This window comes from Physella acuta, unplaced genomic scaffold (genome assembly GCF_028476545.2).
Source record: "Physella acuta isolate Inbredline_101_S28 unplaced genomic scaffold, ASM2847654v3 ptg000972l, whole genome shotgun sequence".
Classification (NCBI taxonomy): Eukaryota; Metazoa; Mollusca; class Gastropoda; family Physidae; genus Physella; species Physella acuta.
Genome location: NW_026732489.1, coordinates 453,747 through 474,306, shown reverse-complemented (window position 1 = coordinate 474,306; position 20,560 = coordinate 453,747). Strand labels below are relative to the sequence as shown.

Below are 20,560 nucleotides of genomic sequence, written 5' to 3'. Positions count from 1 at the left end.
GGTAGATGTGGGGGTCAGACACTGTTGGTAGATGTGGGGGTCAGACACTGTTGGTAGATGTGGGGGTCAGACACTGTTGGTAGATGTGGGGGTCAGACACTGTTGGTAGATGTGGGGGTCAGACACTGTTGGTAGATGTGGGGGTCAGACACTGTTGGTAGATGTGGGGGTCAGACACTCCACTGTTGGTAGATGTGGGGGTCAGACACTGTTGGTAGATGTGGGGGTCAGACACTGTTGGTAGATGTGGGGGTCAGACACTCCACTGTTGGTAGATGTGGGGGTCAGACACTGTTGGTAGATGTGGGGGTCAGACACTGTTGGTAGATGTGGGGGTCAGACACTGTTGGTAGATGTGGGGGTCAGACACTCCACTGTTGGTAGATGTGGGGGTCAGACACTGTTGGTAGATGTGGGGGTCAGACACTGTTGGTAGATGTGGGGGTCAGACACTGTTGGTAGATGTGGGGGTCAGACACTCCACTGTTGGTAGATGTGGGGGTCAGACACTCCACTGTTGGTAGATGTGGGGATCAGACACTGTTGGTAGATGTGGGGGTCAGACACTCCACTGTTGGTAGATGTGGGGGTCAGACACTGTTGGTAGATGTGGGGGTCAGACACTGTTGGTAGATGTGGGGGTCAGACACTGTTGGTAGATGTGGAGGTCAGACACTGTTGGTAGATGTGGGGGTCAGACACTGTTGGTAGATGTGGGGGTCAGACACTGTTGGTAGATGTGGGGGTCAGACACTCCACTGTTGGTAGATGTGGGGGTCAGACACTGTTGGTAGATGTGGGGGTCAGACACTGTTGGTAGATGTGGGGGTCAGACACTCCACTGTTGGTAGATGTGGGGGTCAGACACTCCACTGTTGGTAGATGTGGGGATCAGACACTGTTGGTAGATGTGGGGGTCAGACACTCCACTGTTGGTAGATGTGGGGGTCAGACACTGTTGGTAGATGTGGGGGTCAGACACTGTTGGTAGATGTGGGGGTCAGACACTGTTGGTAGATGTGGGGGTCAGACACTGTTGGTAGATGTGGGGGTCAGACACTGTTGGTAGATGTGGGGGTCAGACACTGTTGGTAGATGTGGGGGTCAGACACTGTTGGTAGATGTGGGGGTCAGACACTGTTGGTAGATGTGGGGGTCAGACACTGTTGGTAGATGTGGGGGTCAGACACTGTTGGTAGATGTGGGGGTCAGACACTGTTGGTAGATGTGGGGGTCAGACACTGTTGGTAGATGTGGGGGTCAGACACTCCACTGTTGGTAGATGTGGGGGTCAGACACTCCACTGTTGGTAGATGTGGGGGTCAGACACTGTTGGTAGATGTGGGGGTCAGACACTCCACTGTTGGTAGATGTGGGGGTCAGACACTGTTGGTAGATGTGGGGGTCAGACACTGTTGGTAGATGTGGGGGTCAGACACTGTTGGTAGATGTGGGGGTCAGACACTGTTGGTAGATGTGGGGGTCAGACACTGTTGGTAGATGTGGGGGTCAGACACTGTTGGTAGATGTGGGGGTCAGACACTCCACTGTTGGTAGATGTGGGGGTCAGACACTGTTGGTAGATGTGGGGGTCAGACACTGTTGGTAGATGTGGGGGTCAGACACTGTTGGTAGATGTGGGGGTCAGACACTGTTGGTAGATGTGGGGGTCAGACACTCCACTGTTGGTAGATGTGGGGGTCAGACACTGTTGGTAGATGTGGGGGTCAGACACTGTTGGTAGATGTGGGGGTCAGACACTGTTGGTAGATGTGGGGGTCAGACACTGTTGGTAGATGTGGGGGTCAGACACTGTTGGTAGATGTGGGGGTCAGACACTGTTGGTAGATGTGGGGGTCAGACACTGTTGGTAGATTTGGGGGTCAGACACTCCACTGTTGGTAGATGTGGGGGTCAGACACTGTTGGTAGATGTGGGGGTCAGACACTGTTGGTAGATGTGGGGGTCAGACACTGTTGGTAGATGTGGGGGTCAGACACTGTTGGTAGATGTGGGGGTCAGACACTCCACTGTTGGTAGATGTGGGGGTCAGACACTCCACTGTTGGTAGATGTGGGGGTCAGACACTGTTGGTAGATGTGGGGGTCAGACACTGTTGGTAGATGTGGGGGTCAGACACTGTTGGTAGATGTGGGGGTCAGACACTGTTGGTAGATGTGGGGGTCAGACACTGTTGGTAGATGTGGGGGTCAGACACTGTTGGTAGATGTGGGGGTCAGACACTGTTGGTAGATGTGGGGGTCAGACACTCCACTGTTGGTAGATGTGGGGGTCAGACACTCCACTGTTGGTAGATGTGGGGGTCAGACACTGTTGGTAGATGTGGGGGTCAGACACTGTTGGTAGATGTGGGGGTCAGACACTGTTGGTAGATGTGGGGGTCAGACACTGTTGGTAGATGTGGGGGTCAGACACTGTTGGTAGATGTGGGGGTCAGACACTGTTGGTAGATGTGGGGGTCAGACACTGTTGGTAGATGTGGGGGTCAGACACTGTTGGTAGATGTGGGGGTCAGACACTGTTGGTAGATGTGGGGGTCAGACACTGTTGGTAGATGTGGGGGTCAGACACTGTTGGTAGATGTGGGGGTCAGACACTCCACTGTTGGTAGATGTGGGGGTCAGACACTCCACTGTTGGTAGATGTGGGGGTCAGACACTGTTGGTAGATGTGGGGGTCAGACACTGTTGGTAGATGTGGGGGTCAGACACTGTTGGTAGATGTGGGGGTCAGACACTGTTGGTAGATGTGGGGGTCAGACACTCCACTGTTGGTAGATGTGGGGGTCAGACACTGTTGGTAGATGTGGGGGTCAGACACTGTTGGTAGATGTGGGGGTCAGACACTGTTGGTAGATGTGGGGGTCAGACACTGTTGGTAGATGTGGGGGTCAGACACTGTTGGTAGATGTGGGGGTCAGACACTGTTGGTAGATGTGGGGGTCAGACACTCCACTGTTGGTAGATGTGGGGGTCAGACACTGTTGGTAGATGTGGGGGTCAGACACTGTTGGTAGATGTGGGGGTCAGACACTCCACTGTTGGTAGATGTGGGGGTCAAACACTGTTGGTAGATGTGGGGGTCAGACACTGTTGGTAGATGTGGGGGTCAGACACTCCACTGTTGGTAGATGTGGGGGTCAGACACTCCACTGTTGGTAGATGTGGGGGTCAGACACTCCACTGTTGGTAGATGTGGGGGTCAGACACTGTTGGTAGATGTGGGGGTCAGACACTGTTGGTAGATGTGGGGTCAGACACTGTTGGTAGATGTGGGGGTCAGACACTGTTGGTAGATGTGGGGGTCAGACACTGTTGGTAGATGTGGGGGTCAGACACTGTTGGTAGATGTGGGGGTCAGACACTGTTGGTAGATGTGGGGGTCAGACACTGTTGGTAGATGTGGGGGTCAGACACTCCACTGTTGGTAGATGTGGGGGTCAGACACTGTTGGTAGATGTGGGGGTCAGACACTGTTGGTAGATGTGGGGGTCAGACACTGTTGGTAGATGTGGGGGTCAGACACTGTTGGTAGATGTGGGGGTCAGACACTCCACTGTTGGTAGATGTGGGGGTCAGACACTCCACTGTTGGTAGATGTGGGGGTCAGACACTGTTGGTAGATGTGGGGGTCAGACACTGTTGGTAGATGTGGGGGTCAGACACTGTTGGTAGATGTGGGGGTCAGACACTGTTGGTAGATGTGGGGGTCAGACACTCCACTGTTGGTAGATGTGGGGGTCAAACACTGTTGGTAGATGTGGGGGTCAGACACTGTTGGTAGATGTGGGGGTCAGACACTCCACTGTTGGTAGATGTGGGGGTCAGACACTCCACTGTTGGTAGATGTGGGGGTCAGACACTCCACTGTTGGTAGATGTGGGGGTCAGACACTGTTGGTAGATGTGGGGGTCAGACACTGTTGGTAGATGTGGGGGTCAGACACTGTTGGTAGATGTGGGGGTCAGACACTGTTGGTAGATGTGGGGGTCAGACACTGTTGGTAGATGTGGGGGTCAGACACTGTTGGTAGATGTGGGGGTCAGACACTGTTGGTAGATGTGGGGGTCAGACACTCCACTGTTGGTAGATGTGGGGGTCAGACACTGTTGGTAGATTTGGGGGTCAGACACTGTTGGTAGATGTGGGGGTCAGACACTCCACTGTTGGTAGATGTGGGGGTCAGACACTGTTGGTAGATGTGGGGGTCAGACACTCCACTGTTGGTAGATGTGGGGGTCAGACACTGTTGGTAGATGTGGGGGTCAGACACTGTTGGTAGATGTGGGGGTCAGACACTGTTGGTAGATGTGGGGGTCAGACACTGTTGGTAGATGTGGGGGTCAGACACTCCACTGTTGGTAGATGTGGGGGTCAGACACTCCACTGTTGGTAGATGTGGGGGTCAGACACTGTTGGTAGATGTGGGGGTCAGACACTGTTGGTAGATGTGGGGGTCAGACACTCCACTGTTGGTAGATGTGGGGGTCAGACACTGTTGGTAGATGTGGGGGTCAGACACTGTTGGTAGATGTGGGGGTCAGACACTGTTGGTAGATGTGGGGGTCAGACACTGTTGGTAGATGTGGGGGTCAGACACTGTTGGTAGATGTGGGGGTCAGACACTGTTGGTAGATGTGGGGGTCAGACACTGTTGGTAGATGTGGGGGTCAGACACTGTTGGTAGATGTGGGGGTCAGACACTGTTGGTAGATGTGGGGGTCAGACACTGTTGGTAGATGTGGGGGTCAGACACTGTTGGTAGATGTGGGGGTCAGACACTCCACTGTTGGTAGATGTGGGGGTCAGACACTGTTGGTAGATGTGGGGGTCAGACACTCCACTGTTGGTAGATGTGGGGGTCAGACACTGTTGGTAGATGTGGGGGTCAGACACTGTTGGTAGATGTGGGGGTCAGACACTGTTGGTAGATGTGGGGGTCAGACACTCCACTGTTGGTAGATGTGGGGGTCAGACACTGTTGGTAGATGTGGGGGTCAGACACTGTTGGTAGATGTGGGGGTCAGACACTGTTGGTAGATGTGGGGGTCAGACACTGTTGGTAGATGTGGGGGTCAGACACTGTTGGTAGATGTGGGGGTCAGACACTGTTGGTAGATGTGGGGGTCAGACACTGTTGGTAGATGTGGGGGTCAGACACTGTTGGTAGATGTGGGGGTCAGACACTGTTGGTAGATGTGGGGGTCAGACACTCCACTGTTGGTAGATGTGGGGGTCAGACACTCCACTGTTGGTAGATGTGGGGGTCAGACACTGTTGGTAGATGTGGGGGTCAGACACTCCACTGTTGGTAGATGTGGGGGTCAGACACTCCACTGTTGGTAGATGTGGGGGGTCAGACACTGTTGGTAGATGTGGGGGTCAGACACTGTTGGTAGATGTGGGGGTCAGACACTCCACTGTTGGTAGATGTGGGGGTCAGACACTCCACTGTTGGTAGATGTGGGGGTCAGACACTGTTGGTAGATGTGGGGGTCAGACACTGTTGGTAGATGTGGGGGTCAGACACTCCACTGTTGGTAGATGTGGGGGTCAGACACTCCACTGTTGGTAGATGTGGGGGTCAGACACTGTTGGTAGATGTGGGGGTCAGACACTGTTGGTAGATGTGGGGGTCAGACACTCCACTGTTGGTAGATGTGGGGGTCAGACACTGTTGGTAGATGTGGGGGTCAGACACTGTTGGTAGATGTGGGGGTCAGACACTGTTGGTAGATGTGGGGGTCAGACACTGTTGGTAGATGTGGGGGTCAGACACTCCACTGTTGGTAGATGTGGGGGTCAGACACTGTTGGTAGATGTGGGGATCAGACACTGTTGGTAGATGTGGGGGTCAGACACTGTTGGTAGATGTGGGGGTCAGACACTGTTGGTAGATGTGGGGGTCAGACACTGTTGGTAGATGTGGGGGTCAGACACTGTTGGTAGATGTGGGGGTCAGACACTCCACTGTTGGTAGATGTGGGGGTCAGACACTGTTGGTAGATGTGGGGGTCAGACACTGTTGGTAGATGTGGGGGTCAGACACTCCACTGTTGGTAGATGTGGGGGTCAGACACTCCACTGTTGGTAGATGTGGGGGGTCAGACACTGTTGGTAGATGTGGGGGTCAGACACTGTTGGTAGATGTGGGGGTCAGACACTGTTGGTAGATGTGGGGGTCAGACACTGTTGGTAGATGTGGGGGTCAGACACTCCACTGTTGGTAGATGTGGGGGGTCAGACACTGTTGGTAGATGTGGGGGTCAGACACTGTTGGTAGATGTGGGGGTCAGACACTGTTGGTAGATGTGGGGGTCAGACACTGTTGGTAGATGTGGGGGTCAGACACTGTTGGTAGATGTGGGGGTCAGACACTCCACTGTTGGTAGATGTGGGGGTCAGACACTGTTGGTAGATGTGGGGGTCAGACACTGTTGGTAGATGTGGGGGTCAGACACTGTTGGTAGATGTGGGGGTCAGACACTGTTGGTAGATTTGGGGGTCAGACACTCCACTGTTGGTAGATGTGGGGGTCAGACACTGTTGGTAGATGTGGGGGTCAGACACTGTTGGTAGATGTGGGGGTCAGACACTCCACTGTTGGTAGATGTGGGGGTCAGACACTGTTGGTAGATGTGGGGGTCAGACACTGTTGGTAGATGTGGGGGTCAGACACTGTTGGTAGATGTGGGGGTCAGACACTGTTGGTAGATGTGGGGGTCAGACACTCCACTGTTGGTAGATGTGGGGGTCAGACACTGTTGGTAGATGTGGGGGTCAGACACTGTTGGTAGATGTGGGGGTCAGACACTGTTGGTAGATGTGGGGGTCAGACACTGTTGGTAGATGTGGGGGTCAGACACTCCACTGTTGGTAGATGTGGGGGTCAGACACTGTTGGTAGATGTGGGGGTCAGACACTGTTGGTAGATGTGGGGGTCAGACACTCCACTGTTGGTAGATGTGGGGGTCAGACACTGTTGGTAGATGTGGGGGTCAGACACTGTTGGTAGATGTGGGGGTCAGACACTGTTGGTAGATGTGGGGGTCAGACACTGTTGGTAGATGTGGGGGTCAGACACTGTTGGTAGATGTGGGGGGTCAGACACTGTTGGTAGATGTGGGGGTCAGACACTGTTGGTAGATGTGGGGGTCAGACACTCCACTGTTGGTAGATGTGGGGGTCAGACACTCCACTGTTGGTAGATTTGGGGGTCAGACACTGTTGGTAGATTTGGGGGTCAGACACTCCACTGTTGGTAGATGTGGGGGTCAGACACCCCGACCCCCCAATAATAGGGTAACCCACCACTAATGTAAGAGACGGGGCTTCTACCAATTTTTTGTAGGTCTGTGATCGTTTGCTGTTGACGTCCTTCTCTAAATCACCGCTTACACGAACATCATCTCTCTTACATTCAGTCAATGTAATCTCAATCTCTGTTACATCTAGTCAATGTAATATCTCTCTTACATCCAGTCAATGTAATATCTCTGTTACATCCAGTCAATGTAATATCTCTATTACATCTACTCAATGTAATATCTCTCTTACATCTAGTCAATGTAATATACTACACAAGATGACGATGTACATCCCATTACCAGTTTCACAAACAACCCCCCCCCCCCAGCGCTGAGCCTAAACCAGCCAATCGTATGCCACTTCTGGGCGTCTGTTATAAACTAGCTCTGAAATATTAACGAAGGAAGAGTTAGGAACACCATACACTCGAGGTTGCCAGGACAAGTTTTGACAGCTAATGGCTTTTAAACAGGGGGGACAAAAAAGAAATCGGAAGCCAAAATTCTTGGTGCGGTTTCATCGATTTCCCGCGGGTCTTTTCTGGTCTGAACTCGTCCGAAATTCGGTGAAAGAAATAATTAGGCAACACTGTAATTAAGCCGCGCCATAGTACCAACTTAATAAGCGCCACAGTATCGGCTTAATTAACGCCACAGTACCGACTAAATTAGCACCATAGTACCGACTAAAGTAGCGCCATAGTACCGACTTAATTAGCGCCATAGTACCGATTTAATTAGCGCAATAGTACCGACTTAATTAGTGCAGTAGTACCGACTTAATTAGCGCCATAGTACCGACTTAATTAGCGTGTTCACGTGACTTAACACGTCACAGAGGTGAGCTTGGTGACTACGGTGACATATTTGGTGACATTAAAAAAACAACAGGAAGAACGTCGTGATATGATTGGTGGGATAATTTAACAAACCGGAAGTTTAAGAAAACGTTACGGTTGGTCCTTGAGAGCACGGTGACGTCATGAGCACCAAGATGGCGCCCAAAACCATTAGAGCTCAGCACAATGCGTCTGTTTGGTTCTTGATTTTAATTCACAGACACCCCCCCCCCCCACATATTTCTCACACACCCCCCCCCACATCTCTCACACCCCCCCCCCCCCACATCTCTCATACCCCCCCTCTCCTCCTCTCAAGGTTGATGTCAGTGATTGTCCTCTCACGTACAATTTGACCTATTTCGGTCTGTGTTAAATTTCAAACAGAAAAGTGGAATTTTCTAGACAATAATTCGCCTCCAATATGGTCGCCAAGGTCAACAGCCCTGTTTGCGACAAAACAGCCTTGTCATGAACAGCTACCCCACCCCCACCCCCACACCCCCCACCGTACTCTCTCCCACATACTAGCTAAGCAAGGAACCGGATGTGACGTAGCCCATAATGCTTCTGCTTTCTCGACCTTCCCCTTCAATTAGCATCCCATCTTTTCATGACAAATTGAAAAATGGTATTTTTTTTCGTCACGTTCCCAGAATTTTTAAAATTCCTGATGCATTCTATTTTAATTTTCAAACAATTTCGGATCATTCTTTAGTCCTTTTATTTCAACATATCTTTTTAAACATTTATTTTTACAAACAACCGATTTCTGTGGAATAAGGTTTTATCTTTGGATTAAGGTTATATTATTGGATTAAGGTCATATCATTGGATTAAGGTCATATCATTGGATTAAGGTTATATTATTGGATTAAGGTCATATCATTGGATTAAGGTCATATCATTGGATTAAGGTCATATCATTGGATTAAGGTCATATCATTGGATTAAGGTCATATCATTGGATTAAGGTCATATCATTGGATTAAGGTCATATCATTGGATTAAGGTCATATCATTGGATTAAGGTCATACAGTTGGATTAAGCTATATCATTGGATTAAGACCAAAACATGAGACCAAAACATGAGACCAAAACCATAATCTGAGATCAATAATCCTCAAAACTAAATGGATGGGTGGGTGGCGTTTGGAAGGTGTGCTTGTTGCTGTGGTGGTTGGTGAGGCGGTTGTTGTGGTGGTTGGTGAGGCGGTTGTTGTGGTGGTTGGTGAGGCGGTTGTTGTGGTGGTTGGTGAGGCGGTTGTTGTGGTGGTTGGTGAGGCGGTTGTTGTGGTGGTTGGTGAGGCGGTTGTTGTGGTGGTTGGTGAGGCGGTTGTTGTGGTGGTTGGTGAGGCGGTTGTTGTGGTGGTTGGTGAGGCGGTTGTTGTGGTGGTTGGTGAGGCGGTTGTTGTGGTGGTTGGTGAGGCGGTTGTTGTGGTGGTTGGTGAGGCGGTTGTTGTGGTGGTTGGTGAGGCGGTTGTTGTGGTGGTTGGTGAGGCGGTTGTTGTGGTGGTTGGTGAGGCGGTTGTTGTGGTGGTTGGTGAGGCGGTTGTTGTGGTGGTTGGTGAGGCGGTTGTTGTGGTGGTTGGTGAGGCGGTTGTTGTGGTGGTTGGTGAGGCGATTGTTGTGGTGGTTGGTGAGGCGGTTGTTGTGGTGGTTGGTGAGGCGGTTGTTGTGGTGGTTGGTGAGGTGGTTGGTGTGGTGGTTGCCTTCCCGTCCGTCCGTACGTATGTCTGTCTGTCTGTCAGTCAGTCAGTCAGTCTGTCTGTCTGTCAGTCTCTCTGTCTGTCTATCTTCAAACTTTGCACAGAATATATCGCCAATTACAAAGTTAGAATATTTTATTTTTAGTGTAATTAAATATTTAATAAATCATTAAAAATTAATTAAAAGATTACAAATTATGAACAGCAGTTCCAGCAATCTTTCGATCAGTCAGCTGACTGACATGCAGTCAGATGACTGACATGCAGTCAGGTGACTGACATGCAGTCAGATGACTGAGGTGTAGTCAGATGACTGACATGCAGTCAGATGACTGACATGCAGTCAGATGACTGACATGCAGTCAGGTGACTGACATGCAGTCAGATGACTGACATGCAGTCAGATGACTGACATGCAGTCAGGTGACTGACGTGCTGTCAGATGACTGAGACGAGATGTTGCCGCCAGGTGTCACACCTGACTTATGGGCAGACGAAGTTGCTGACAGCGTGCTAAAACAAACTGTTGTCGAGGGTGGTGACGTATTAATTAAGGACATTAAGGACGTAATTGGAAGAACAAAGATTTGCTAATTGGTGAGAAACTTCAACTCACTGTCTGTTCATATCTCTCATTTTTATAATGTAACACACGTAAAGAGGCACAACACTGATTTGAACTCAACAACAAAAAAAACAACAATTTACAACTGTCCAATCATTTAATGCTCAAAACATCACGTAGTGTTTTCAGCAACCAAAGCTTGTACTATTGTTTCAACAACCAAAGCTTGTACTATTGTTTCAACAACCAAAGCTTGTACTATTGTTTCAACAACCAAAGCTTGTACTATTGTTTCAACAACTAAAGCTTGTACTATTGTTTCAACAACCAAAGCTTGTACTATTGTTTCAACAACAAAAGCTTGTACTATTGTTTCAACAACTAAAGCTTGTACTATTGTTTCAACAACTAAAGCTTGTACTATTGTTTCTAACCAAAATGTTTTAATCAAGGTTTTATTCTTGCGTCATTACTGGATTTCGTCACCCTTAACAAAACCTACCAGTCAATAGCTTACCTTAACTAAACCTACCTGACCAGATGACAGAAACCTAATCCCAACCTAAACCTACCACCATTAGGTGAGCACTTGTGTATGTGCTTGCTAGGACATTCATGGAATAAAAATCTCAAGAACAAGACTTCCATAAATGTACCCGTAGCCCTCACTTTTTTCTTTGATTCCCTCCCCCCTCCACCTCTTCCCCTCTCCCCCACCCCACCATTACGTGACGTCATGTGCTAACCAACCACTACCACACACACACTCTCTCTAATCATGATGTAAAGAAAAAATTTGCCGTCAAATAAAATTTAATGGGCGTCTCATGTGGTCTATGGCCTAAGCCCAGTCTAGTCAACTTTTTAGTTGTCATGAAGTATGTCAACATTTATCGTGTAGGATAAGTCAAAGTTTTAGTTGCCATCTAGGATAAGTTAACATTTGAGTTATCCTTTAGGATAAGTCAACATTTCAATTATCTTTTAGGATAAGTCAACATTTCAATTATCCTTTAGGATTAGTAAAGATTTCAATTATCCTTTAGGATCAGTCAACATTTCAAGTATCCTTTAGGATAAGTCAACATTTCAATTACCCTTTAGGATTAGTAAAGATTTCAATTATCCTTTAGGATAAGTCAACATTTCAATATATTTTAGGATAAGTCAACATTTCAATTATCTTTTAGGATAAGTCAACATTTCAATTATCCTTTAGGATAAGTCAACATTTCAATTATCTTTTTAGGATAAGTCAACATTTCAATAATCTTTTAGGATAAGTCAACATTTCAATTATCCTTTAGGATAAGTCAACATTTCAATTATCCTTTAGGATAAGTCAACATTTCAATTATCCTGTAGGATAAGTCAACATTTCAATTATCCTTTAGGATAAGTCAACATTTCAATTATCCTTTAGGATAAGTCAACATTTCAATTATCCTGTAGGATAACTCAACATTTCAATTATCCTGTAGGATAAGTCAACATTTCAATTATCCTACAGGATAACTCAACATTTCAATTATCTTTTAGGATAAGTCAACATTTCTGGCGGTATTTTATTCCCTGCCGCACCTGTTGCCGCCGTTACAGGTTTATCTCCCCTTGTATAAAATGATTGGTGTAAATTATTTTAATTGATCATTAGAGAGATAAATATAGAACCTTTCAGGTCGGTAGACAAAAACTTTTGGACAATTTAACATGAACGACATGATAATATCGACACACCGACCTCGCTAGATAATATCTACACACGGACCTCACCAGATAATATCTACACACCGACCTCGTCAGATAATATCTACACACGGACCTCGTCAGATAATATCTACACACGGACCTCGTCAGATAATATCTACACACGGACCTCGTGAGATAATATCTACACACGGACCTCGTCAGATAATATCTGCACACGGACCTCGTCAGATAATATCTACACACCGACCTCGTCAGATAATATCTACACACGGACCTCGTCAGATAATATCTACACACGGACCTCGTCAGATAATATCTGCACACGGACCTCGTCAGATAATATCTACACACCGACCTCGTCAGATAATATCTACACACGGCCCTCACCAGATAATATCTACACACGGACCTCGTCAGATAATATCTACACACGGCCCTCACCAGATAATATCTACACACGGACCTCGTCAGTTAATATCTACACACGGACCTCGTCAGATAATATCTCCATCAATAACAATCTGACCTTGGACCATCGATAACACACTGACCTTGAACCTTCAATAACACACTGGCCTTGAACCATCAATAACACACGAATTTTGCCACACTTATGTATTAATAAGGTTCAGAAACCCCTGCACCCCCCCTCCCCACCCCCCCCCCCCCCATCAAACTCCACTTACCAAGACTATGACGTCAGTTCACCACAAAGTTTTTTAGCTCGCCTCTATTGTAACATTTGTTTGATTTGTGTGTAGAACTTGACATTTGATTTGTGTGTAGAACTTGACATTTGATTTGTGTGTAGAACTTGACATTTGATTTGTGTGTAGAACTTGACATTTGATTTGTGTGTAGAACTTGACATTTGATTTGTGTGTAGAACTTGGCATTTGATTTGTGTGTAGAACTTGACATTTGAGCTTTATTTATTTGGGTTTTTTTTCCACATTTTTTTTAAATTTTACCGGATATTTAAGAGCTTACTTTTAATGGACATTTAAGTGCTTACTTTTAACGGACATTTAAGTGCTTACTTTTAACGGACATTTAAGTGCTTACTTTTAACGGACATTTAAGTGCTTACTTTTAACGGATATTTAAGTGCTTACTTTTAACGGACATTTAAGTGCTTACTTTTAACGGATATTTAAGTGCTTACCTTTAACGGATATTTAAGTGCTTACTTTTAACGGACATTTAAGTGCTTACTTTTAACGGATATTTAAGTGCTTACCTTTAACGGATATTTAAGTGCTTACTTTTAACGGACATTTAAGTGCTTACTTTTAACGGATATTTAAGTGCTTACCTTTAACGGATATTTAAGTGCTTACCTTTAACGGATATTTAAGTGCTTACTTTTAATGGATATTTGAGTGCTACTTTTAACAGATACTAGACTACCCCTTGCTCTTGAATAACCATGTGTTTCGGGGGGGGGGGGTCACCATAAATGACGTCATGTTTATTTGACGACTTATATCTTTCCCCTCCCCTTCCCACTGTTACACGTCATCACAAAAAGTCAGACCCCACATTTAAAAAGACGTCACACCACAGACATGTTTTTGTCTTTTAAAAACACCGATTTCGGCGGAGCATGGGTCTTACCACACTATTCCTTCATATGCTGAGAACACAGAAACAGGTGAACTCTACTTCACCTGTCCCGTGTCCCGCCAAGTCGCGATAAGCAACTTTATCATCTAAAAAAATGAATGGAACACAAATTCACATAAGCATAATGTGTCTCTAACCCGTACCACCCGCATGGTAATTATTACACTATCAACTCAACTATCTGGCTACTTCCGGTTTGGTGTAAATGTAGTGGATAGTTTGCGAAGAGTCCGCGTTAGAAACTTGAGTTACGCGAAAAGGCCATAGTATTTCAAATTAAATTATATCCCAAATTAGCCAACTTCTTAGCTAAATAAACTCAGATTTACATAAAATAATTAAGGCCTATAATAGTTTAGTGGCATAGATTCTAGATCTAGATAGAGCAGGATCTAGATCTAAATAGAGCTGGTTCTAGATAGAGTTGGATCTGGATAGAGCTGGATCTAGATAGAGCTGGATCTAGATAGAGCTGGATCTAGATCTAGAATCTGTGGCTGGTTAAGTCTAGTTTTTCCGTAGCTCTAGATACATTCATTGCATTCTTGAATTATAAGATCTGTGATATTTACGAACTAAAATAGTTTAATAAAGAGTTTCAATGGACACCAGCGAGTTGACGAGATTCCTTCCGTAATGTTGTTGACATGGAATAAAAATGTGCTTTTTTAGATTTAGGACCATAAAACTAATAAAAGATAAAATTGTATTAAAAACTTAAGCCTATAATTAATTCAGAAATGTAATATTTTTAGAATCAATGCTATACAAGTTGCAGATCCAGAGAACTTGAAAATAATTTGTTGAGTTTAAGGCTACATTTCTATTTATTTTCATCAAGCCTAAGTTATAACCCGATGTTTCACTTTCGTAAGACAAACATTGATTGGCTGTAAAGGAACTCCGTGATCGATTTCTGACAGCCCCACTTTATAGTTATTTTGTTTACAAAACTTTGCAGATCAAGTTTTTAAATAACTATGCAAATTTAAACACCATGACCTATTTTTTCTATTTTTAGCTTACAATGTGTACAATAAAATATATGGCGGCCATTGTTTATGTCGCCATTACACGTGAAAACCAAATTGTTTTTGCTTTTTTTTTAATTTTTATTTAGTTACCGAAAATTTTAAAAACATCAAATACACCCAATCTTTAGTAAAGTCAGAAAAAAACCATACAGACAGGATTTTATAACCATATTAATTGTAACTACGCCGTGCCTGATTTTTAAATGAATTTATACACCTCTCAAATACCTTTGAGACTTTTCTCGCTGGTGTCCATTATTGAATGCGTTTCCTTGTGTATTACTTATTGTTATATGCTTTTCTTTTCAAATTATTATTTTTGGTTTGGCCTTAAAGTTTGTTTTTCGGAATAAGTTGCTATTATTCCTATAGGTTTCAAGGGACGTCACTGTAAGTCACTGTATTTTTCTGTAAAACTATTTTTGGCTTGGCCTTATAACATTAATGACGTCACTAAGCCGGTGAAAGTTTTTAAGTTTTTGAGAAAACAATGTGTTTGTTCTGAACTTTTATAATTAAAGTGGCGTTTCTACCAATGAATAAATCAATAAATTAATTAACATCTTTAAATTAATTTGTGATTTACAGTTTTGTTAAAAACAACATTATTCTCCACCTTAATCAGAGGCGTAGCGGGGGGGGGGGGGGACGACACATGTCCCCGGGCGCCGACCTTAGGGGGGCGCCAAATTGAAAGTTTGAGGAGGGGGGTGCAGATCGAAAGTTTGAGGGGGTACAAATGAAAAGTTCGAGGGGGGGGGGTGCAAATCGAAAGTTTGTCCCCGGGCGCCGGGAAGGGTCGCTACGCCTCTGACCTTAATATGTATTTTATTGCTCTACACATAATGCAGATTCTCTCCTGTAACCAAACAATCAAACAAAAACAAAAAAATATATATAAATATACAGACTGGTAAAAAAAACTTCAGTTTTAGTAACATACAGATTTAAGTGCTCACTTTTAACGAATATTTAAGTGCCCATTTTCTTTTCTTTCAGAACGCACTCAAACAGACAGACCAGTTTCACGTTCAACCTTGACCTTGGCAACAGACCACTTACCTTGACCCCAGAACTAAGCTGTCAGTCTTAACTAAACCTACCTGACCAGATGACAGAAACCTAATCCCAACCTAAACCTACCACCATTAGGTGAGCACTTGTGTATGTGCTTGCTAGGACATTCATGGAATAAAAATCTCAAGAACAAGACTTCCATAAATGTACCCGTAGCCCTCACTTTTTTCTTTGATTCCCTCCCCCCTCCACCTCTTCCCCTCTCCCCCACCCCACCATTACGTGACGTCATGTGCTAACCAACCACTACCACACACACACTCTCTCTAATCATGATGTAAAGAAAAAATTTGCCGTCAAATAAAATTTAATGGGCGTCTCATGTGGTCTATGGCCTAAGCCCAGTCTAGTCAACTTTTTAGTTGTCATGAAGTATGTCAACATTTATCGTGTAGGATAAGTCAAAGTTTTAGTTGCCATCTAGGATAAGTTAACATTTGAGTTATCCTTTAGGATAAGTCAACATTTCAATTATCTTTTAGGATAAGTCAACATTTCAATTATCCTTTAGGATTAGTAAAGATTTCAATTATCCTTTAGGATCAGTCAACATTTCAAGTATCCTTTAGGATAAGTCAACATTTCAATTACCCTTTAGGATTAGTAAAGATTTCAATTATCCTTTAGGATAAGTCAACATTTCAATATATTTTAGGATAAGTCAACATTTCAATTATCTTTTAGGATAAGTCAACATTTCAATTATCCTTTAGGATAAGTCAACATTTCAATTATCTTTTTAGGATAAGTCAACATTTCAATAATCTTTTAGGATAAGTCAACATTTCAATTATCCTTTAGGATAAGTCAACATTTCAATTATCCTTTAGGATAAGTCAACATTTCAATTATCCTGTAGGATAAGTCAACATTTCAATTATCCTTTAGGATAAGTCAACATTTCAATTATCCTTTAGGATAAGTCAACATTTCAATTATCCTGTAGGATAACTCAACATTTCAATTATCCTGTAGGATAAGTCAACATTTCAATTATCCTACAGGATCTAGATCTAAATAGAGCTGGTTCTAGATAGAGTTGGATCTGGATAGAGCTGGATCTAGATAGAGCTGGATCTAGATAGAGCTGGATCTAGATCTAGAATCTGTGGCTGGTTAAGTCTAGTTTTTCCGTAGCTCTAGATACATTCATTGCATTCTTGAATTATAAGATCTGTGATATTTACGAACTAAAATAGTTTAATAAAGAGTTTCAATGGACACCAGCGAGTTGACGAGATTCCTTCCGTAATGTTGTTGACATGGAATAAAAATGTGCTTTTTTAGATTTAGGACCATAAAACTAATAAAAGATAAAATTGTATTAAAAACTTAAGCCTATAATTAATTCAGAAATGTAATATTTTTAGAATCAATGCTATACAAGTTGCAGATCCAGAGAACTTGAAAATAATTTGTTGAGTTTAAGGCTACATTTCTATTTATTTTCATCAAGCCTAAGTTATAACCCGATGTTTCACTTTCGTAAGACAAACATTGATTGGCTGTAAAGGAACTCCGTGATCGATTTCTGACAGCCCCACTTTATAGTTATTTTGTTTACAAAACTTTGCAGATCAAGTTTTTAAATAACTATGCAAATTTAAACACCATGACCTATTTTTTCTATTTTTAGCTTACAATGTGTACAATAAAATATATGGCGGCCATTGTTTATGTCGCCATTACACGTGAAAACCAAATTGTTTTTGCTTTTTTTTAAATTTTTATTTAGTTACCGAAAATTTTAAAAACATCAAATACACCCAATCTTTAGTAAAGTCAGAAAAAAACCATACAGACAGGATTTTATAACCATATTAATTGTAACTACGCCGTGCCTGATTTTTAAATGAATTTATACACCTCTCAAATACCTTTGAGACTTTTCTCGCTGGTGTCCATTATTGAATGCGTTTCCTTGTGTATTACTTATTGTTATATGCTTTTCTTTTCAAATTATTATTTTTGGTTTGGCCTTAAAGTTTGTTTTTCGGAATAAGTTGCTATTATTCCTATAGGTTTCAAGGGACGTCACTGTAAGTCACTGTATTTTTCTGTAAAACTATTTTTGGCTTGGCCTTATAACATTAATGACGTCACTAAGCCGGTGAAAGTTTTTAAGTTTTTGAGAAAACAATGTGTTTGTTCTGAACTTTTATAATTAAAGTGGCGTTTCTACCAATGAATAAATCAATAAATTAATTAACATCTTTAAATTAATTTGTGATTTACAGTTTTGTTAAAAACAACATTATTCTCCACCTTAATCAGAGGCGTAGCGGGGGGGGGGGGGACGACACATGTCCCCGGGCGCCGACCTTAGGGGGGCGCCAAATTGAAAGTTTGAGGAGGGGGGTGCAGATCGAAAGTTTGAGGGGGTACAAATGAAAAGTTCGAGGGGGGGGGGTGCAAATCGAAAGTTTGTCCCCGGGCGCCGGGAAGGGTCGCTACGCCTCTGACCTTAATATGTATTTTATTGCTCTACACATAATGCAGATTCTCTCCTGTAACCAAACAATCAAACAAAAACAAAAAAATATATATAAATATACAGACTGGTAAAAAAAACTTCAGTTTTAGTAACATACAGATTTAAGTGCTCACTTTTAACGAATATTTAAGTGCCCATTTTCTTTTCTTTCAGAACGCACTCAAACAGACAGACCAGTTTCACGTTCAACCTTGACCTTGGCAACAGACCACTTACCTTGACCCCAGAACTAAGCTGTCAGTCTGACCTTAACCTCGACGGCCCCCGCCATGAGCATGCGCAAGTGCTACCGTCTGAAACTCAAGCAGTACGGCTGGAAGGTCAAGGACTTGTTACACCTGCACGGCCTCATCGTCCCCAAGTGGATCCGGTGCCTGTGACCTTCCTGTGACCTTCCTGTGATCTTCCTGTGACCTTCCTGTGACCTTCTTGTGATCTTCCTGTGACCTTCTTGTGACCTTCCTATGACCTCTACTGCCGCTGGACGGAATGCCAAGGCCAACCTCGCATGAGATCGTCACGTGTCAACAGCCACCGCCCCCACTCCGTCACCCGTGAAGCGTTCTATTACAGTCTGGTGCTATCTGTGTAGTTAGGTGCTAAGTGCTAAAGATTCAACAGGACGTGCACCCTGCAACAAGAAGTGCACCCTGCAACAAGAAGTGCACCCTGGAGGTTTTGTTTTTTCTGTGTGCTACCCATGGATGTATACATTTCCCCTGTGGATTAAAATGTGACCTGCGACCTCGCGTGCTCAGCTTGTGGATGTGGATGTGCTTCTTTCATTTTGTTCACGTTTTCTGAGAATGATTTCTTTCATTCCCGTCGCCACGCCTTCGGTCTGAGATTTCTGAAACAGCGAGTTCGAAGTCTGAAACAGCGAGTTCGAAGTCTGAAACAGCGAGTTCGAAGTCTGAAACAGCGAGTTCGAAGTCTGAAACAGCGAGTTCGAAGTCTGAAACAGCGAGTTCGAAGTCTGAAACAATCATCCACGCCTCGGTAGTGTACGGTCGGCGAGGCGTTCTGGGATCGAGACAGCGAAATATTTTTTTCGTAACTTGGAGCGCGCGCTGTTGTGTGACGTCATACTAGCCACGTGGTGACCGTCGCAACTGTCAGCTGTCACTAACACTGTACTCGCGTCATCTGCGTCATAGTTGCCACGTCATAAAATTAGCTAACGTCACCTGAGTGACGCTTTGAAAAGGTCACCAATGTAAAAATAAAATGGGAAAATCCCGAAGGAAAAAGCAAATCACTCCACTCTGTTAAAGTAAGTCGACAATTTGATTTTTTTGTTTAACATGATATTTAGCATTATATATATATATATATATATATATATATATATATATATATATATATATATATATATATATATATATATAGCCTTTCCCTCTTCTGGGCGTGCCGCTAGTATGATATACAATCTTGCATAAAGATCTCCACTTAACTGCTTTAACCGGACCTTCCCCCCTCCCCCCCCCCACCGGAAGTGTAGGGAAAAGATTTGCAATGCTTAATGGGATGTTATTTTTTGTTATCTGTCCGTGTTATGGATGTGAATTATCTTTCCAACAACGCGACATGCAAGGTTTTGAGAGTAGAGCGTAAATGTTTGGAATTAACAGATAAAATTTGTATACATTAAAATAGGGATTAGGCGCATGGTATCTGGATTATAGATTAACGCAGTTGTAATGAGACTTTTTGAAGGAGCATCACAAACTGACCTCACTAACTGACCTCCCCCATATTACGAATGATTGTAGGAAAAAAAGTCACAGGAAAAAAAAACACAGGAAAAAAAAAAACACAGAAAAAAAGTCACAGGAAAAAAAGTCACAGGAAAAAAAGTCACAGGAAAAAAAGTCACAAATATATATTTGCATGATATTTGTTAATACTTTTATGTATTAAATATTTAGAGAGTGCAAATTAACTTAGGATTAATTAAATGTAATGTAATGTGTGTAGGCTGTATACGCATAGGAATTTTTATAATTCATCTAAAAATATTTATTATGAAGTATGTAGATTGTAATTATTTTAAACTTAAGATTGGTAGCATTTAATAGAATGCTCCAAAGTCCACGGTTTTCATCGTGTTATTTTTAAATACCATTAAATTACCGTGAAATGGTAAGTTCATCTGACTTGCTGCCCTCAACTCATGGC

The 20,560-nt window shown here is 43.9% G+C and overlaps 1 protein-coding gene and 1 long non-coding RNA gene across 3 annotated transcripts in view; both read left to right on the top strand.

Annotated features, from left to right (window-relative positions):
* Positions 1 to 15,912, top strand: part of LOC131954102 (uncharacterized) — a 71,488-nt gene extending 55,576 nt beyond the window's left edge. Inside the window, exon 3 of the long non-coding RNA XR_009388734.1 lies at positions 15,811 to 15,912. This is a non-coding gene — a long non-coding RNA (uncharacterized LOC131954102). The remainder of the gene's footprint in view (positions 1 to 15,810) is intronic.
* Positions 15,913 to 19,330: 3,418 nt separating this feature from the next.
* Positions 19,331 to 20,560, top strand: part of LOC131954101 (muscarinic acetylcholine receptor M4-like) — a 70,522-nt gene continuing 69,292 nt past the window's right edge. For both annotated transcript variants that reach the window (XM_059317624.1, XM_059317623.1), the window contains exon 1: positions 19,331 to 19,655. The gene's annotated coding sequence lies outside the window, so the exon portion shown is untranslated. The remainder of the gene's footprint in view (positions 19,656 to 20,560) is intronic.